The 19,359-nt window shown below is 39.5% G+C and overlaps 1 protein-coding gene and 1 pseudogene across 1 annotated transcript in view; one reads left to right on the forward strand and one right to left on the reverse strand.

The window, feature by feature from the left end:
- Nucleotides 1–19,359, reverse strand: part of Smyd3 (SET and MYND domain containing 3) — a 706,977-nt gene that overhangs the window by 565,270 nt on the left and 122,348 nt on the right. The window lies entirely within an intron of this gene.
- LOC143379690 (SS18-like protein 2 pseudogene) lies at nt 424–654 on the forward strand (annotated as a pseudogene).

Genomic DNA, 19,359 nt, shown 5'->3' on the forward strand with positions numbered 1-19,359 from the left:
AGTGCTTCCCAAATTACTTGAGAAACTTATTAAAAACACAGATTCTAATTCAGTAGATCTAGAGTGGGGCTTTTCTGTATTTCAAATAAGTTTCCTGGTGATACTGATGCCTCTTATCCATGAATCACATTTTGAGTAGCAAGACAGAAGAATATGTGCATCTTTTTTGAGGGGTACTAAAGTCCAGTGCCTAAAGACTACCAGTTAGGTTTATGAGCTTGCTGCAAAAAAGAAAAGTATACACCATGGGAAACTGGGCATTTCCATAAGACAGAGTGAATTTGCCTTTGGGCTTGTGCATGTGCTATGTTATAAGACGGGTAAAGAAAATGGAAGTACTGCCTTCAGTGCAGAGATAGAATTTGTCTGGATGCACAGTGGGCATCTTTTTCCAAGGCAGGGTGTCGACCCAGTCCCCCAGCGATGTCCATGGCCTTTGTACCTAACTGGATGAGGGGCAAGGCAGAAGTCAATCAAGAGACTATCCAGCAGCTCCTAGAGGAGAATGACCAGCTGATCTGCTGTATGGTGGAGTATCAGAACAAGGATTGAGCAAACGAGTATGTCCAGTACCAGCTCTGTGTTACACAGAAATCTCACTCATGTACCATCGCAGATGCCAGCCCATCCAGTACTTCAAAAGCAATGGAATGATCTTTCAGTTGTAAGGAATAATTGAATGTAATCCATCTCATATAAAAGGGAGACAATATCTTTACACCAACTCAACTGCTGAAAACATGAAATTTCTGTGGTTCTTTTTAAAATGTGGAAATGTGAAGAAAGCTACTAGCTTAACTATATTCTCAATGTAAATATTTTAATAATTAATCAGATCCCCCAGAAAGTAGACTCCAGGTATCCTCTTCCCTGAAATGGGAGTATGTTTGGATAACAAAGACATCATGGGTATCTTTAAGACTACTCTTTAGTTTCAGCCTGAAGAGGAAACTGAGTAGGTGTTGGAGGATCAGCAGGAATTGCTGAGACTTCTGACTGAGCCTTTGCCAAATGGATACAGTATCTGTGTGCTCCCATCCAGTTTATAAATGTGTTCTCCTTGACGGCTCTTCTCTTCTTGGTTTACTTTGAAATAAAGCTTGCTTTTCCACAAAAGAACAATATGAAAGAATAGATGTTTCCATGTAACAAGTGTTATATTTGGTTCTCTCAAAAAATGTAAGGACTTAATAACCATAAGGTATGTAACAATACTACTGTTATGTGTTGCCAACAACAAAATTAATAGTGATTCTTCAGTTATTATCTAGTATTATCTGATAAAAAATGATGTGTAATTTTCTTTATCATAAAAAAAAGAAAATGGAAGTTCTCTGTATTTACTGTCAGAAACCAAAGATTATTTGTTAAATGGACATTTTAATCATTTTTTATCTAGGAGGCAAAAGAAATAAAGAGGTGCTAGAGTTGATAAAGAAGCAATAATGGCACACCTTGCAGTTCCAGCTACTTGGGAGGTTGAGGCAGGAGGCTCCCTTGAATCCAAGGAGTTCAAGGCCAGCCTGAGTTCCAGAAATATAGTAAGACTACTATCTTAAAAAAAAAAAAAGCAAGGCAATTGTCATTCACTTGTATTCCTAAGCAGGCCACATAAGAGCTGAAACTGACCCAGGAACACCAAATACTGTCTTCTACCCCATGCTCACTACCAACAATAGGTTGAATGGGTGAAACAGTGGGAACATCTGACCACATTATTACAAAGGTCCCCATTCTCCTTCTGTATGATGTGAATACCATATACTCTAATGGTCTGGCATCAAAAAGACCAACCACTTTGTGGACAAACATGAAAGCAGAGCTGTGCAATGAAAAGTCTTTCAGGTATGAACCAGAAAATTAATATCCTTTCAAGGCACTAACTATGCATGGATGGCATGTGACTCTCAAGGACCCAGAAGGAAAGCAGAAGAGAGCAGAGCAAGTACACTGGCTTGTACACAGCTACAAGCAGTGCTCAGAAATGACCCATGAACACTTTCAGCAATTAGAAGCAGCCTTTACATGAAAAGAATTCTCTGAACAAATATCCACAGATACTATAAACATTGCATAAGACAATCTGTTATAACATATGGTATAGAGTACAAGCTTCACACTCAACAGTGAGAATCCTGGCTTCACATATACTGTCAGGATAATTTAGTTAACTTTTCTGGCCCCAGACTCCTTTTCTGGAATATGCAGGCAATATATCGAACCTCATTTCAATGAGTAAAGGAAATAACATATGCAAAACATTTAATGCAGCAAGTGGCCTAACAAATGGTCCTCTATAAATTTGAGGCAATTCTTATTATTTTTCCAACATATTCTCAATAGCACTTAAAGTTAACCTATTACTAAACCAGATCCAAAACGTCAGTTTAACATTTATTCATTCAACAGATATGCTACTGTGGACCAGGCACTGTGTTTAAAAAGAAATGCAATGTTTTAAAAGATACCTGACTTCCTAGAGTTTACTGTCTATCATAAAGAAAAACAATCTGACAATAAAAAGTTTTGAATGTTACCAGAAGACAGAGTAGAGGGACCAAAGGAAAAGCGGAAGTATGGGACAAGGAAGCCTCCATGGAGGAGGAAAAGACGAAGGAAAAGTTAGAGTTCTGCAGAGCTTCTAGTCTGGCTGTGAAGACTAGATTCATTGCTATACATGACAAGGGTAAAACTGGATAAAGTTACATTAAAAATAACATTTCAGAACACAGAAACAGACAATAAATTAAATAGCATTTATTTTTGAAAATGAGTTAGAGGTTGAGATAAAAACAGTAGAAGTCTATGGGCAGCCTTCTTGCCCTGGGCTGCTTTACAGCCTACACTGCCTCCATTTGGGATGTAAACTGCACTTTAACAAGCTTGGGGCTGTCCACAAAGGCCAGTATCTTTACTACTAAAAGGGATAGACCTGATTTGGGGTGAGGAGCAATACTTAGGTCTTTTCCAGCTGAAGTGGCAAACAGGTTGGAGACAAACAGTGAAAAACTATGTCTTTTTTTTTTTTTTTTTTGTACTGGGGATTGAATCCAGGGGCACTTTTCATTTTTTATTTTGAGTTAGGCATTTACTTAGTTGCTTCAGGCCTCACTAAATTGCCAAGGCAGGCCTCAAACTCCAGTCACTGGGATTACAGTCATGTATCACCACACCAAAAAAGAACAAATGAAAAAAAAAAGTATCTTTGCTACCCTAAGGTTATGGTTCAAGCTGGGGCAAGTAGCATATAAGCAAAAAATTAAATGGAAAGATACTAGAAATGAGACAGTCACAGAAAGAGTCAAAATATTCTTGGCTAAGAAAATGAGAAGCTAGGTTCAGTGGAAGGTGACAATGGTCCTAGGTATTTGGGAAGTTGATATAAGAGGTTCACATGAGCCCAGGAGGTAGAGGGCAGCCTGAGAAACAGAGTGAGACCCTGTCTTTAAAAACAATATTGTCAAAATGGTCATACTAACAAAAATGCTATACAGATTTAATGCACTTCCTATTAAAATTCCAATGACATTCTTCATATAAATAGAAAAAGCAGTCAAAAAATTCATTTAGAAAAATGAGAGACCCAGAATAGCCAAAGTAATCCTTAGCAAGAAAAGTGAAGCAAGAGGCATCACAATACCAGACTTTAAATTATACTACAGAATTATAGTAACAAAAACAGCATGGTATTGGCACCAAAACAGGCATGAAGACCAATGGAATAGAAGACACAGAGGCAAACCAATGTGAATACAGTGGCCGCAACTAGAAAAGGGCATCAAAAATATACATTGGAGAAAAGATAGCCTCTTCAACAAACAGCATTTAGAAAACTGGAAATCCACAGGTAGCAGAATAAAATTTAATGCCTAACTCTTACCCTGCACAAGTCAACTCAAAGTGGATCAAAGGCCTAGGCGTTAGACTGAAAACCCTGAACCTACAAGAAGAAAATGTAGGCCCAACACTCCAACATGTTAGCTTAGGAACTGACTTCCTCCACAAGACTCCTAAAGCACAAGAAGTAAACCACTCCTCCATATATACCCTAAAAGTTAAAATCAGCATACAAAAATTAATAAATGAGATGGTATCAAACTAAAAACATTCTGCAAAGCAAAGGAAACAAATAATGTGAACAGAAAGCCTACATAATACAGAATCTTTGCCACCTGCACTTCACATAAGGCATTAATTTCCAGGATATATAAAGAACTCAAAATGCTTAACACACACACACACACACACACACACACACACACAAATAAATAAATGGGCAAGGAACTAAACATCTCAAAAGAAGAAACACAGCAACCAACAAATATATGAAAAAATGTTCAACATCTCTAGCAATTAGAGAAATGCAAATTAAAACTACACTGAGATTTCAGAATAACCAATTAAAAAAATAAATAAATAAATAAATAAAAATAAAGTAATCAGGAAAAAAAAAAAAAAAGAATACAAGGAAGGAGCTGGGGATGTGGCTCAAGCGGTAGTGCGCTTGCCTGGCATGCATGCGGCCTGGGTTCAATTCTCAGCACCACATACAAACAAAGATGTTGTGTCCACTGAAAACTAAAAAATAAATATTAAAAAAAATCTCTAAAAAAAAAAAGTTAAAAAAAAAAAAGAATACAAGGAAGCCAGGGGAGGTGGCACACACCTGTAATCCCAGCAGCTCCAGAGGCTGAGGCAGGAAGATCATGAGTTCAAAGCTAGCCTCAGCAACTTAGCAACGCACTAAGCAACTCAGTGAGACCCTGTATCCCAATAAAATATTTTTAAAAGGATTGGGGATATGGCTTAGTGATTGAGTGCTCCTGAATCCCTGGTACCAAAAAAAAAAAAAAAAAAAATACAAGGAACAATAAATGTTGGTGAGGATGTGGGGGGAAAGGTACACTCATACATTGTTGGTGGAACTACAAATTAGTGCAACTGCTCTGGAATGCAGTATGGGGATTCTTCAACAAACTAGGAATGGAACCATCATTTGATCCAGTTATCCCACTCCTCCATATATATCCAAAGGAATTAAAATCAGCATACTACAGTGATGGAGCCTCATCAATATTTATATTAGCACAATTCATAATAGTTAATCCATGGAACCAATCTACATGCCCATCAACAAATGAATAGATGAAGAAATTGTGATTTATATACCCAATGGAATACTACTCAGCCATAAAGAAGAAAGTAAATTAGCCAGTAAATGAATCAATCTGGAAACTATCATGCTAAGTGAAATGAGCCAACCGCCCCCCAAAAAATAACAAAGGTCAGATGTTCTTTCTGATATGTGGATGGTAACCCACAACAAGGGACAGGGAAGAATAGAAGCTTAGGATTAGACAAAGGGGAATGAAAGGAAAGCAGGAGAGATAGAAACAGGAAAGAAAATAGAAAGAATCTGCTATAACTTTCCTATGTACATATACAAATATATCACAATGAATTTCAATATCACATACATCCATAAGACTGGGATACTAATGAGAATAAGATATATTCCATGTTTGTACAAACATATTAAAATAGTTTCTACTGTCACGTATAACTAAAAAGAATAAATTAAAACACTAAAAAAAAAAAAAAAAAAACACACACACAAAACAGAACTGAGAACATGTAAGTAAGCAGGAAACCCAGAGAGCCTGACAATGTAAAATCCAAGTCTTAAGAACTGGCTTTAACTTTTTTTTTTTTTTTAAGAGAGAGAGAGAGAATTTTTAAAATATTTATCTATTTATTTATTTTTAGTTTTCGGCGGACACAACATCTTTATTTGTATGTGGTGCTGAAGATCAAACCTGGGCCCCACTCATGCCAGGCGAGCGCGCTACAGCTTGAGCCACATCCCCAGCCCCCTGGCTTTAACTTTTAAAAGTGTTCTCTCACCCATACAGAGATCCACTGGCAGAGGGTGGAAGACTCAGGGGATCAAAGTACCTACACTCAAAACATTAGGTCATCACTTAGTGATACAGGCTTAGAAGCCAATTTAAAAACCACAACAACAACAACAAAAGAACTGAGGTCTTTGGACATTAATGAACAAAAACCATATACCCCACCATCCTTCCCTGCCTAGCATCTCCTGCATGACTCATCTCCTTGAATATGCATAATAGAGGCAGAGTATCCAAGGCCACTTTAGGTCCTAGAAACAGAGAATTTCTACTTGAGTGGAAGTCAGGGATGCATGGTGCCTCCTTTTCACATGGGATTCCCTCTCCACACCTTGACTTTCACTCTAACTGCTCCAATTGCAATCATAGTTCAAGCAAGGCATCAAAGCAAACAACAACAAAAATAAATCACATAAAAATAAAACAAACAAAAATAAACCCAGGATTGCTAAAAATATATTATCAAAGTTGTTCACCTGCTATCCAAAATATTATGAAGCTTTTTAAAAGTAAACAAAAATATGATGTTTACATAGGAAAAAAAGAAATAGTTAAGTACAAACTCTGGGAGACCCAGATATAGAATAGAGCAAATATTATAAATGGTGATGTTTAAAGACGTCACAAAGTATATTTGGGAAGTTAAAAGAAAATATGATGACAATTACTCAAAGGGAAACTCAAAAGAAAAAAAATACTATTTTTCAAAATAAATTCTAGAATACAAAAGTACATTAACCAAAATGAAAAACTTATTAGATAGGCTCAAGAATAGATTGAATAATAGAAGACAGAACTGCTAATTTGAGAACAGATGAAAATTATCTAATGTTAGAAACAGAGAGAGAGCTGGGGGCAGTGGCACATGCTTATAATCCCAGCAGCTCAGGAGGCTGAGGCAGGAAGATCACGAGTTCAAAGCCAGCCTCGGCAAAAGTGAGGCACTAAGCAATTCAGTGATACCTTATCTCTAAATAAAATATAAAAATAGGGCTAGGGATGTGGCTCAGTGGACAAGTGGCCTTGAGTTCAATTCTGGTATCAAAAAAACAAAGAGAGAGGGGAAAAAAAAGAAAGATTGAAAAAGCCTCACAGGTATATATAACAACATCAAGTTACCAATATATTTATCATGAGAATTCCAGAAGGAAAAGAGAAAAAGAATATTTTCAGATGACCGACAACTTTTCAAGTTTGCTGAAAAGATTAGTACAAAGAAGCTCAATGAAGCCCAAGTAAGATAAACATGTAAGATAAACAGAAAGAGAACCATTCCTAGATATGTCATAGTCCAACTGTTGAAATCAGAGAAAAAGACAAAAAAAAAAAATCTTGAAAGCAATAAGACCAAAATAACTACATACACAGGGGAACAAAAATACAATTAATAACTGACTTCTCAGCAGAATCCATGGTGGACAAGAAAGGTGGTAAAATGACATATTCAAAATGCTGAAAGAAAAAAGAAAAAGTATCAATCAATAATTCTTTATCAGTGAGACTATTCCAACTTGGCATAAACAAAAAAAAGTGAGAGAATTCATTGCAACTTGACCAAGACCACATTAAACAAGACATATAGGAAGTCAAATAACATAGTCATTGAGTACAGTTCACATAGTAACAACACCATAGGAATAAAGAATACAGGAAATTATTTATAGGTAAATATAAAAGTTACACATGTGTACACACATATATGCTTCATTCAATTCATGTCTTTAAAAATCCTAAGATTAAAGTAAAATATGTACTGTAAGGTTAAAAACATAGATATGATAAAAAAAATAGCAGAAAGAGTGAGAATACAGCAATATGGGAGCAAAGTTGCTATATTTTACCAGGATAAGTTACTGCTAAACTGTTACAGGTTGTGATGTGTTCAAGATGCATGTTGTGATCCTTATTAAAGAAGTTCAGCCAACATAAATATAATAAAAACTACAAATGTAAGACATACATGTAATTTTAATTTTCTAGACTTATTTTTAAAGTTGTTTTGAAACATGAAAAATTAATATTTTATTTAAATCCAATATATGCAAAATATTATAAGAATAAAAATATATATTATTAATGAGATATTTGACATTCTGTAGTTCATACTAAATCTTTGAAACATGGTTTGTATTTCACTTTAGCAAAAATTAAATTACACTAGCCACATTTCAAGTGCATAACAGCTTCATATAGCTAGTGACTACTGTATTGAGCAGTGTAGTTCTAGAGCAACCACTAAAAAAAAATTTTTAAAGATAACTAAAAAAGGAGTTCCAAGATGGCTGCGAAGGGAGTGCAGCACCCCCGTGTACTGCGTCACTGAGCAGGAAAAAGACAAGGTAGAATGGCTAAAAGCTAGCTTGTTAGGAATTTCTAGCAAAATTGAGGTGCTCCGAAACCTAGAGGAAGGATTTCCATCGCATAAGGACCAGCTACTGGAGCTCAAATGCGAGAGATTTATCCGCACGGAGGGTCACGCTGCGTAGGCAGCAAATCGCCCCGCGGCCAGAGTCTGCGCGCTCGCTGGGAAGCGACGATGAGATAACAACGCAAAGATACAGCGCTACCGATTCTGCAGGCTCCCACCAGCTGTGCAAATACTGTACTCAGAGCTGAATTCTGGGCTTGAGACAGGGAAGGAAGCCATCCAATTCGGTTCTCCACATCGGTCAGACCACAGAGGAAGCCAGCGGCCACCATCATGGAGAGCTGACGTCATCATCTCTGTTTTTTGACTGATCACAGCTCTTTCAGCTATAGATCAGCGGGGAAAACTTAAAGGCCCCTCCCAGCTCTCCTGTGAGCGCAATAGCCAGACCGAGGGTGGCGCAGGAGCCGGCGGCAGCAGCGGCGGCGGCACGGGAGCCGGCCGGAGCCGGCGGGAGCCACGGCAGCGGCGCGGGAGCCGGCGGGAGCCGCGCAGCGCGGGACTCCCAGCTACCGCTCTCACCAGTGCTGACAACTGAGGTCTCTTGCACCAGATACAGGGGCGTGGCTACCAGAAGGTAAGCAAATTTGCTGGGGGTTCTCAGCCCCAAGCTCTACAAACTTAGGGCCTGAGGGAGGCAAACAAGGAGAGTGTGCCCAGGTACTAATGAAACAGCTGCTCCACGCGTGTGCAAGGTAGGCGGAACTGTGACCACCGACAAAACAGGCCCAGTGGACCGTCAGACACATTGCTCCGGTTGGGGGAGGGGCAGAGCCGACGGGCGCCTGCAAGGTAGGCGGACCCACTACCCACCAGCAGAACAGGCACAGCAATCCACAGAGCGGCAGAACCACCCCCCGAGCCTACAAGGTAGGCAGACCTGCGACCCACCGGCAGGTCAGGCCCAAAAACCTGCGGAGGGGCACAGCTGCCCCACGTGCCTGCTAGGTAGGCTGAACCGTGACCACCAACAGAACAGGCCCAGCGGCCGGCCAGACACATCGCCCGGCCCCGGTTGGGGGAGGGGCAGAGCCGCCGGGCGCCTACAAGGTAGGCAGACCTGGGACTCACCAGCAGATCAGGCCCAGCAACCGCGGAGCGGCAGAGCTACCCCTGGGCCTGCAAGGTAGGCACACTTGCCACCCACCGACAGGTCAGGCCCAACAAACTGCGGAGGGGCACAGCTGCCCCACGAGCCTGCTAGGTAGGCAGAACCCTGACCACCAACAGAACAGGCTCAGAGGCCGGCCAGACACATCGCCCTGCCCCGGTTGGGGAAGGGGCAGAGCCGCCGGGCGCCTGCAAGGTAGGCAGACCTGCGTCTCACCAACATATCAGGCCCAGCAACCCGCGGAGCGGCAGAGCCACCCCCGGGTCTGCAAGGTAGGCACATTTGCCACCCACCGACAGGTCAGGCCCAGAAACTCTCGGAGGGACACAGCTGCTCCACGCGCGTGCAAGGTAGGCGGAACTGTGACCACCGACAAAACAGGCCCAGTGGACCGCCAGACACATCGCTCCGGTTGGGGGAGGGGCAGAGCTGACGGGCGCCTGCAAGGTAGGCAGACCCGCGACCCACCAGCAGAACAGGCACAGCAATCCACAGAGCGGCAGAGCCACCCCCCGAGCCTACAAGGTAGGCAGACCTGCGACCCACCGGCAGGTCAGGCCCAAAAACCTGCGGAGGGGCACAGCTGCCCCACGTGCCTGCTAGGTAGGCTGAACCGTGACCACCAACAGAACAGGACCAGCGGCCGGCCAGACACATCGCCCGGCCCCGGTTGGGGGAGGGGCAGAGCCGCCGGGCGCCTGCTAGTTAGGCAGACCTGCGACTCACCAGCAGATCAGGCCCAGTGACCCGCGGAGCGGCAGAGCCACCCCCGCGCCTGCAAGGTAGGCGCACTTGCCACCCACCGGCAGGTCAGGCCCAGCAACTCTCGGAGGGACACAGCTGCTCCACGCGCGTGCAAGGTAGGCGGAACCGTGACCACCGACAAAACAGGCCCAGTGGCCCGCCAGATACATCGCCCCGGTTGGGGGAGGGGCAGAGCCGCCACCAGCGCCTTTTAGGTAGACTGACCTGCAACCGACAGACAGAACAGGCCTAGCGGCCAGCGGAGGGGCAAAGCCGCTGCTCACGCCTGCAAGGTAGGCGGACCTGTGACCACCGAAAGAACAGGCCCATCGAAAGTACAGGCACAGCGGCCTCCTGGCGTGGTAGGCACATTGCCTCAATTGGAGGAGGGGCAGAACCACCGCCAAAGCCTGCGAGGGAGACTTTGCAGCTATACAAGAGCAATATAAATATATAGGGGGAAAAATCAATAACACAACAGTTTCACCAAGCAGAAAGAAACGCGATCAGTATGAAAAGACAAGGAAAGAAAGGACCACAAGCAATGCAGGTCAACTCAACTTTAGAAGAGGTAATATCTGCAGCAGATGGAATGTCAGATAAAGAATTCAGGATATACATGCTTCAGATGATCTGGAGTCTCAAGGAAGACATTAGACAGCAAAATCAGACAATGAAAGACCACTTCGACCACTTTGACAATCAATTACATAAACAAATCCAAGAAGCAAAAGATCAATTATACAGGGAGATAGAGGTTATAAAAAACAAACAAACAGACATCCTGGAAATGCAGGAAACAATAAACCAACTTAAAAACTCAATTGAGAATACTACCAGCAGAGTAGAACACTTAGAAGATAGAACATCAGACAATGAAGACAAAGTATTTCAACTGGAGAAGAACATAGATAGCTCAGCAAAGCTGTTAAGAAACCATGAGCAGAACATTCAAGAAATATGGGATAACATAAAGAGACCAAACTTAAGAGTCATTGGGATACAGGAAGGTATTGAGCTCCAAACCAAAGGAATAAGCAATCTATTCAACGAAATAATACGAGAAAACTTCCCAGACTTGAAGAATGAGACAGAATCCCAAATCCTAGAAGCCTACAGGATGCCGAATGTGCAAAATCATAAGAGATCCACACCTAGACACATTATAATGAAGATGCCCAACATACAGAATAAGGAGAGAATTTTTAAAGCTACAAGAGAAAGGAAGCAGATTACATTTAGGGGTAAAACAATCAGGATAACAGCTGATCTTTCAACACAGACTCTGAAAGCTAGAAGATCCTGGAATAACATATTTCAAACACTGAAAGAAAATGGGTTCCAACCAAGAATTGTGTATCCCGCGAAATTAAGCTTCAGGATGGAAGATGAAATTAAAACCTTCCATGATAAACAAAAGTTAAAAGAATTTGCAGCTAGAAAACCATCTCTTCAAAACATCCTCGGCAAAATATTACAGGAAGAGGAAATGGAAAATATCAATGAAAACCAACAGCGGGAGGTAGTACAGTAAAGGGGGGGGGGAATAATCAAAGAGGAAAACAAACCATGTTTAGTAACATAAATAAACAAATATGGCTGGAGGAACAACCCATATCTCAATAGTAACCCTAAATGTTAATGGCTTAAACTCACCAATTAAGAGACACAGGCTAGTAGAATGGATCACAAAACAAGACCCAACAATATGCTGCCTTCAGGAGACGCATTTGATAGGAAAAGACATACATAGACTGAAGGTGAAAGGTTGGGAAAAATCTTATCACTCATATGGACTTCGGAAACAAGCAGGAGTGTCCATACTCATATCAAATAAACTAGATTTCAAGCCAAAGTTAATCAAAAGGGATGAAGAGGGACACTACATACTTCTCAAGGGAACCATACACCAACAAGACATAACAATCATAAATATATATGCCCCAAACAATGGTGCAGCTATGTTCATCAAACAAACTCTTCTCAAGTTCAAGAGTCTAATAGACCACCATACAATAATCATGGGAGACTTCAACACACCTCTCTCACCACTGGACAGATCTTCCAAACAAAAGTTGAATAAGGAAACTATAGAGCTCAATAACACAATTAATAACCTAGACTTAATTGACATATATAGAATATACCACCCAACATCAAGCAGTTACACTTTTTTCTCAGCAGCACATGGATCCTTCTCAAGAATAGATCATATATTATGTCACAGGGCAACTCTTAGACAATATAAAGGAGTAGAGATAATACCATGCATCTTATCTGATCATAATGGAATGAAATTGAAAATTAACAATAAATGAAGTAAGGAAAAATCATGCATCACTTGGAGAATGAACAATAGGTTACTCAATGATCAATGGGTTATAGAAGACATCAAGGAGGAAATTAAAAAATTCTTAGAGATAAATGAAAACACAGACACAACATATCGGAATCTATGGGAAACATTGAAAGCAGTTCTAAGAGGAAAATTTATTGCTTGGAGTTCATTCCTTAAAAAAAGAAAAAACCAACAAATAAATGATCTAATACTTCAACTCAAAATCCTAGAAAAAGAAGAGCAAAACAACAGCAAAAGAAGTAGAAGACAAGAAATAATTAAAATCAGAGCTGAAATTAATGAAATCGAAACGAAAGAAACAATTGAAAAAATTGACAAAACTAAAAGTTGGTTCTTTGAAAAAATAAATAAAATCGACAGACCCTTAGCCACGCTAACGAAGAGAAGAAGAGAGAGAACTCAAATTACCAGCATAAGGGATGAAAAAGGCAACATCACAACAGACACTTCAGAAATACAGAAGATTATCAGAAATTATTTTGAATCCTTATACTCCAATAAAATAGAAGATAGTGAAGGCATCGATAAATTTCTTAAGTCATATGATTTGCCCAGATTGAGTCAGGAGGATATTGACAACCTAAACAGACCAATATCAATTGAGGAAATAGAAGATACCATCAAAAGACTACCAACTAAGAAAAGCCCAGGACCGGATGGCTATACAGCAGAGTTTTACAAAACCTTTAAAGAGGAACTAATACCAATACTTTTCAAGCTATTTCAGGAAATAGAAAAAGAGGGAGAACTTCCAAATTCATTCTATGAGGCCAACATCACCCTGATTCCTAAACCAGACAAAGACACTTCAAAGAAAGAAAACTACAGACCAATATCTCTAATGAACCTAGATGCAAAAATCCTCAATAAACTTCTGGCGAACCGGATACAAAAACATATCAAAAAAATTGTGAACCATGATCAGGTAGGATTTATCCCTGGGATGCAAGGTTGGTTCAATATACGGAAATCAATAAATGTTATTCACCACATCAATAGGCTTAAAAATAAGAACCATATGGTCATCTCGATAGATGCGGAAAAAGCATTCGACAAAGTACAGCATCCCTTTATGTTCAAAACTCTAGAAAAATTAGGGATAACAGGAACATACCTCAATATTGTAAAAGCAATCTATGCTAAGCCTCAGGGTAGCATCATTCTGAATGGAGAAAAACTGAAGGCATTCCCTCTAAAATCTGGAACAAGACAGGGATGCCCTCTCTCACCACTTCTGTTCAACATAGTTCTCGAATCACTGGCCAGAGCAATTAGACGAAAGAAATTAAAGGCATAAAAATAGGAAAAGAAGAACTCAAATTATCACTATTTGCAGATGACATGATTCTATACCTAGCAGACCCAAAAGGGTCTACAAAGAAACTATTAGAGCTAATAAATGAATTCAGCAAAGTGGCAGGATATAAAATCAACACGTATAAATCAAAGGCATTCCTGTATATCAGCGACAAATCCTCTGAAATGGAAATGAGGACAACCACCCCATTCACAATATCCTCAAAAAAAATAAAATACTTGGGAATCAACCTAACAAAAGAGGTGAAAGACTTATACAATGAAAACTACAGAACCCTAAAGAGAGAAATAGAAGAAGATCTTAGAAGATGGAAAAATATACCCTGTTCATGGATAGGTAGAAGTAACATCATCAAAATGGCGATATTACCAAAAGTTCTCTATAGGTTTAATGCAATGCCAATCAAAATCCCAACGGCATTTCTTGTAGAAATAGAGAAAGCAATCATGAAATTCATATGGAAAAATAAAAGACCCAGAATAGCAAAAACAATGCTAAGCAGGAAGTGTGAATCAGGCGGTATAGCTATACCAGACTTCAAACTATACTACAGAGCAATAGTAACAAAAACAGCATGGTACTGGTACCAAAACAGGCGGGTGGACCAATGGTACAGAATAGAGGACACAGAAACCAATCCACAAAACTACAACTATCTTATATTCGATAAAGGGGCTAAAAGCATGCAATGGAAGAAGGATAGCATCTTCAACAAATGGTGCTGGGAAAACTGGAAATCCATATGCAACAAAATGAAACTGAATCCCTTTCTCTCGCCATGCACAAAAGTTAACTCAAAGTGGATCAAGGAACTTGATATCAAATCAGAGACATGGCGTCTGATAGAAGAAAAAGTTGGCTATGATCTACATACTGTGGGGTCGGGCTCCAAATTCCTCAATAGGACACCCATAGCACAACAGTTAATAACTAGAATCAACAAATGGGACTTACTCAAACTAAAAAGTTTTTTCTCAGCAAAAGAAACAATAAGAGAGGTAAATAGGGAGCCTACGTCCTGGGAACAAATCTTTACTCCTCACACTTCAGACAGAGCCCTAATATCCAGAATATACAAAGAACTAAAAAAATTAGACAATGAGATAACGAATAACCCAATCAACAAATGGGCCAAGGACCTGAACAGAAATTTCTCAGAGGAGGACATACAATCAATCAACAAGTATATGAAAAAATGCTCACCATCTCTAGCGGTCAGAGAAATGCAAATCAAAACCACCCTAAGATACCATCTCACTCCAGTAAGATTGGCAGCCATTAGGAAGTCAAACAGCAACAAGTGCTGGCGAGGATGTGGGGAAAAGGGTACTCTTGTACATTGCTGGTGGGACTGCAAATTGGTGCGGCCAATTTGGAAAGCAGTATGGAGATTTCTTGGAAAGCTCGGAATGGAACCACCATTTGATCCAGCTATTCCCCTACTTGGTCTATTCCCTAAAGACCTAAAAAGAGCACACTATAGGGACACTGCTACATCCATGTTCATAGCAGCACAATTCACAATAGCAAGACTGTGGAACCAGCCTAGATGCCCTTCAATAGACGAATGGATAAAAAAAAATGTGGCATTTATACACAATGGAGTATTACTCTGCATTAAGAAATGACAAAATCATAGAATTTGGAGGGAAATGGATGGCATTAGAGCAGATTATGCTAAGTGAAGCTAGCCAATCCCTTAAAAACAAATGCCAAATGTCTTCTTTGATATAAGGAGAGTAATTAAGAACAGAGTAGGGACGAAGAGCATGAGAAGAAGATTAACATTAAACAGGGATGAGAGGTGGGAGGGAAAGGGAGAGAGAAGGGAAATTGCATGTAAATGGAAGGAGACCCTCAGGGGTATACAAAATTACATACAAGAGGAAGTGAGGGGAAAGGAGGAAAAATATAAGGGGGAGAAATGAATTACAGTAGAGGGGGTAGAGAGAGAAGAGGGGAGGGGAGGGGGGAGGGGGGATAGTAGAGGATAGGAAAGGCAGCAGAATACAACAGACACCAGAATGGCAATATGTAAATCAATGGTTCTGCAACTGATGTGATTCTGTAATCTGTATATGGGGTAAAAATGGGAGCTCATATCCCACTTGAATCAAAGTGTGAAATATGATATATCAAGAACTATGTAATGTTTTGAACAACCTACAATAAAAATTAATTAAAAAAAAGATAACTTAAAAAAAAAGCAACAAATGAATTTAAATGATACAATCCAAACAACATTTGTTTAACACAAAAGGTAGTAACTGAGGAACAGAGGAAGGAAAAAAAGATAGAAATGAAACTAGAAATCAAAAAGAAAAATGGTAGACATAAACCCAAGCGTATAAAAAAATTATATTAAATGTGAGTGGAGCAACCATTCAAAATAAAAAGAGTTAGATTGTCAGACTGGATTTAAAAAGCAAGATCCAACTATATTCTGTCTACATGAAGATAACACTCTAGATTGAAAGATACATATAGGTTAAAAACAAGACAGTAACCACAGAGTGCTTCTCACTAGGCATGGTGGTACATGACTATAATCCTAGCTTCTATGGAAGCTGAGGCAGGAGGATCCCAAGTTCAAGGCCAACCTCGACAACTTAGCAAGGCCCTCAGCAATTTTGTGAGACCCTATCTCAAAATTAAATTAAAGTGGGTGGAACTGTGGATCAATGATTAAGTGTCCTTAGTTTAACCCAAAAACACCAACCAGAAAAAAAAAAAGACTTAAAGACAGTAGTATTTACTAGTAATATTTACTAGAGACAAAGAAAAACATTTGATAATAAAAGGGAGGACATTGTATAATGGAAGAAAGAATGCTTTGAGCATTAACAGTCCAAAAGTAAGAGAGGTACTTCTGTGTAGTGCTGCTCCCCTCTGGCTGATGCTTCTCTAATACTCCAATACACAGGGCAGCAGTCCTATGATTCTCATCTTACCCCTAAAGATGCAGTTATTGAAAATGGTACGTGTTTAAACAAACCCAGAACACTAATATTTGCATGAGAAACTTCAACTTATTCTTCAGGTAGTCTACAAAACCTTATATGAATGTTTCATCTATGTTATTTATTTATAATTTCTGCCTCCAGACGGGTGGGGGTAAGTGGGGGGGAGGGTCCTTTTGTTGTTGTTGTTGTTGTTTTTGTTCTTTTATATTTTCAGGTAGTCAATAAATGCTTGGAACAAATGAACAATTGAATATATGTAGCAAAGACCAGGGATGGCAGAATTGGGAATACAAAGTTAAATTTTAGTTTCAAATTTCAGAGAAATTAAGGGAAATAAAGAGAAATTAGGTTACTAGGAAGCACTAAATGAATAAAGAACTGCTATAATAGCAACAATCATAACAAACATAAATGTGCAGTTATTATGTGCTAGGCAATGCTCAAAGCATTTTACATATATTCATTCTTTTAATCTTCATAATTCCATTAGGAAAGTTCGCACTTTGCTAACATTTTAAAGTTGGTAATCTGCTTTAAAAAAAAAAAAAGTCATTTAAGACTACAGACTTAAGATAGGCAAATGGCCAATAAGCATGTAAAAGATGCTCAATATCAGTAATCATTAGAGAAATATAAATCAAAACTACAAAACTATACCACTTCAAACACACTAGGAGGGCTATAATAAAAAATGATAATAACAACAAGTATTGGCAAGGATGAGAAGAAACTGGAACCCTCATACATTGTTTCCATTGCATATTCTTGCCAGCAATGTGGCAATTCCTCAAAATGTTAAACAATGAGTTATCATCTAATCAAGCAGGGTGGGGAATGACAGCCAATGAGAGAGAATGTTTCAAAATTGGTGATAGCTGCACAATTCTGAGGCTGTACTAAAATATAACAAATAATAGAATTAAAATGGGTGAATTATATGACTATCTCAATGTAAAATTTAACTAAGTTTTAAAAATAAGAAAATTGTCCATTATGAATGGACACTTCTGAATGGCAAAAGCAGAATTAGTAACCAGGCAACCTGATTCTATACTCTGGATTCATATTACATCACAAAATGAGTAAGAGAAGAACCATAATTAGCTCTTCTTCAAAAAGGACTTCATCTAAATATCTAAATTAAGGCAATAAATTTTAATAAGCATGTTTCTATTTCTGTATTTTAAAAGCTAAGTAGCATGAGAAGAAAATTATGATAGTAAAGAAATTTCAAAGGAATAGTTATGTATTTCTGAGCTACTTTCTATACTTTGGTAACACCCTATAGTAAAAATTGAAAAGGTCTACTAGTGGCGGAAAATAAAGGAGTTTTCTATGTGGATTCTGTTTTACTTATCTTCATTTTTATTGCAGTGAAATAGAAAGCAAGGAAAATCTAATAAGTTACAATACATCTCCCCAGTGCCATACAGTAATAAATAACTTGACCAATGTTCTTCAGGAAGGATCACATTCATGAGCAAAAAATACATGTTTTATCATTCTTACTACATATTTACCTAAAATATTAGACAACTAACTCACATAGCATAAGATGTGACACATGTAACTGATGAGACCAAAGATCTCCAACACATCTAAACTTGCATGAATATTGATTTTCTTGGCTAGGAGCAGTAGTACACACCTTGTAATCTCAGTGGCTCAGGAGGCTGAGACAGGAGATCCAGAGTTCAACCCCAGCCTCAGCAACAGCAAGGCGCTAAGCAATTCAGCAAGACCCTGTCTCTAAATAAAAAATATAAAATAGGGCTAGGCATGTGGCTCAGTGACCGAGTGCCCCTTAGTTCAATCCCTGCTCTTCCCCCGTATTCCCCACAAAAAAGACTGATTTTCTTAAAGAATGGATTCCACACAGTAGGTGGGACCAATATGTACTCTGAGAGACCTACCACACACCTCCTCTTCAATATAAAAGTAAATTTAACCCCCACTGTTCATAAACCTGACTGCAGACAAGACCTGAATTCAGAACACCAAAACTAGTGATTTTCCACATACACACTATAGGGCCCTACAGCACCTAAGTAACTAATATTTGGCAAAGGCTGAGCCTCCATCATTTCCACAAAGCTTTGCAGTCTTGCTTTGGATTTCATGAGAACCATGGCTTTTGACATAGAGATCAGAATATTCCAAAGCAAGAAATCACTGAAATCAGGTTCTCAAGTCTAAGTCCTATTGCTTTAAAGAGACTGGTAAACACAGCAGTAATCAAGTAGTGAATTACCTTTTATAATGCAAGAGAGGTAAACTGGCTACTTGACATGTAGAACCACTGAGGACAGCCGGTCATAATGCCAAAAAAAGGAGGCTCTGACTCACTCCATTTTAAAATAGAAGAGCCAGGCACAAATATAGTCCCTGCAACTCAGGAGACTGGGACAAGAGAACTGCTTGAGCCCCAGAGTTCAAGGCCAGCCTGGACATCAGAGAAAGACCCCATCTCAATCAAACAGAAGACTGTGCTTCAATCACTATCCCCAAGCAACCAAACTAA

This window comes from Callospermophilus lateralis, chromosome 13 (genome assembly GCF_048772815.1).
Source record: "Callospermophilus lateralis isolate mCalLat2 chromosome 13, mCalLat2.hap1, whole genome shotgun sequence".
In the NCBI taxonomy this organism is placed as follows: Eukaryota; Metazoa; Chordata; class Mammalia; order Rodentia; family Sciuridae; genus Callospermophilus; species Callospermophilus lateralis.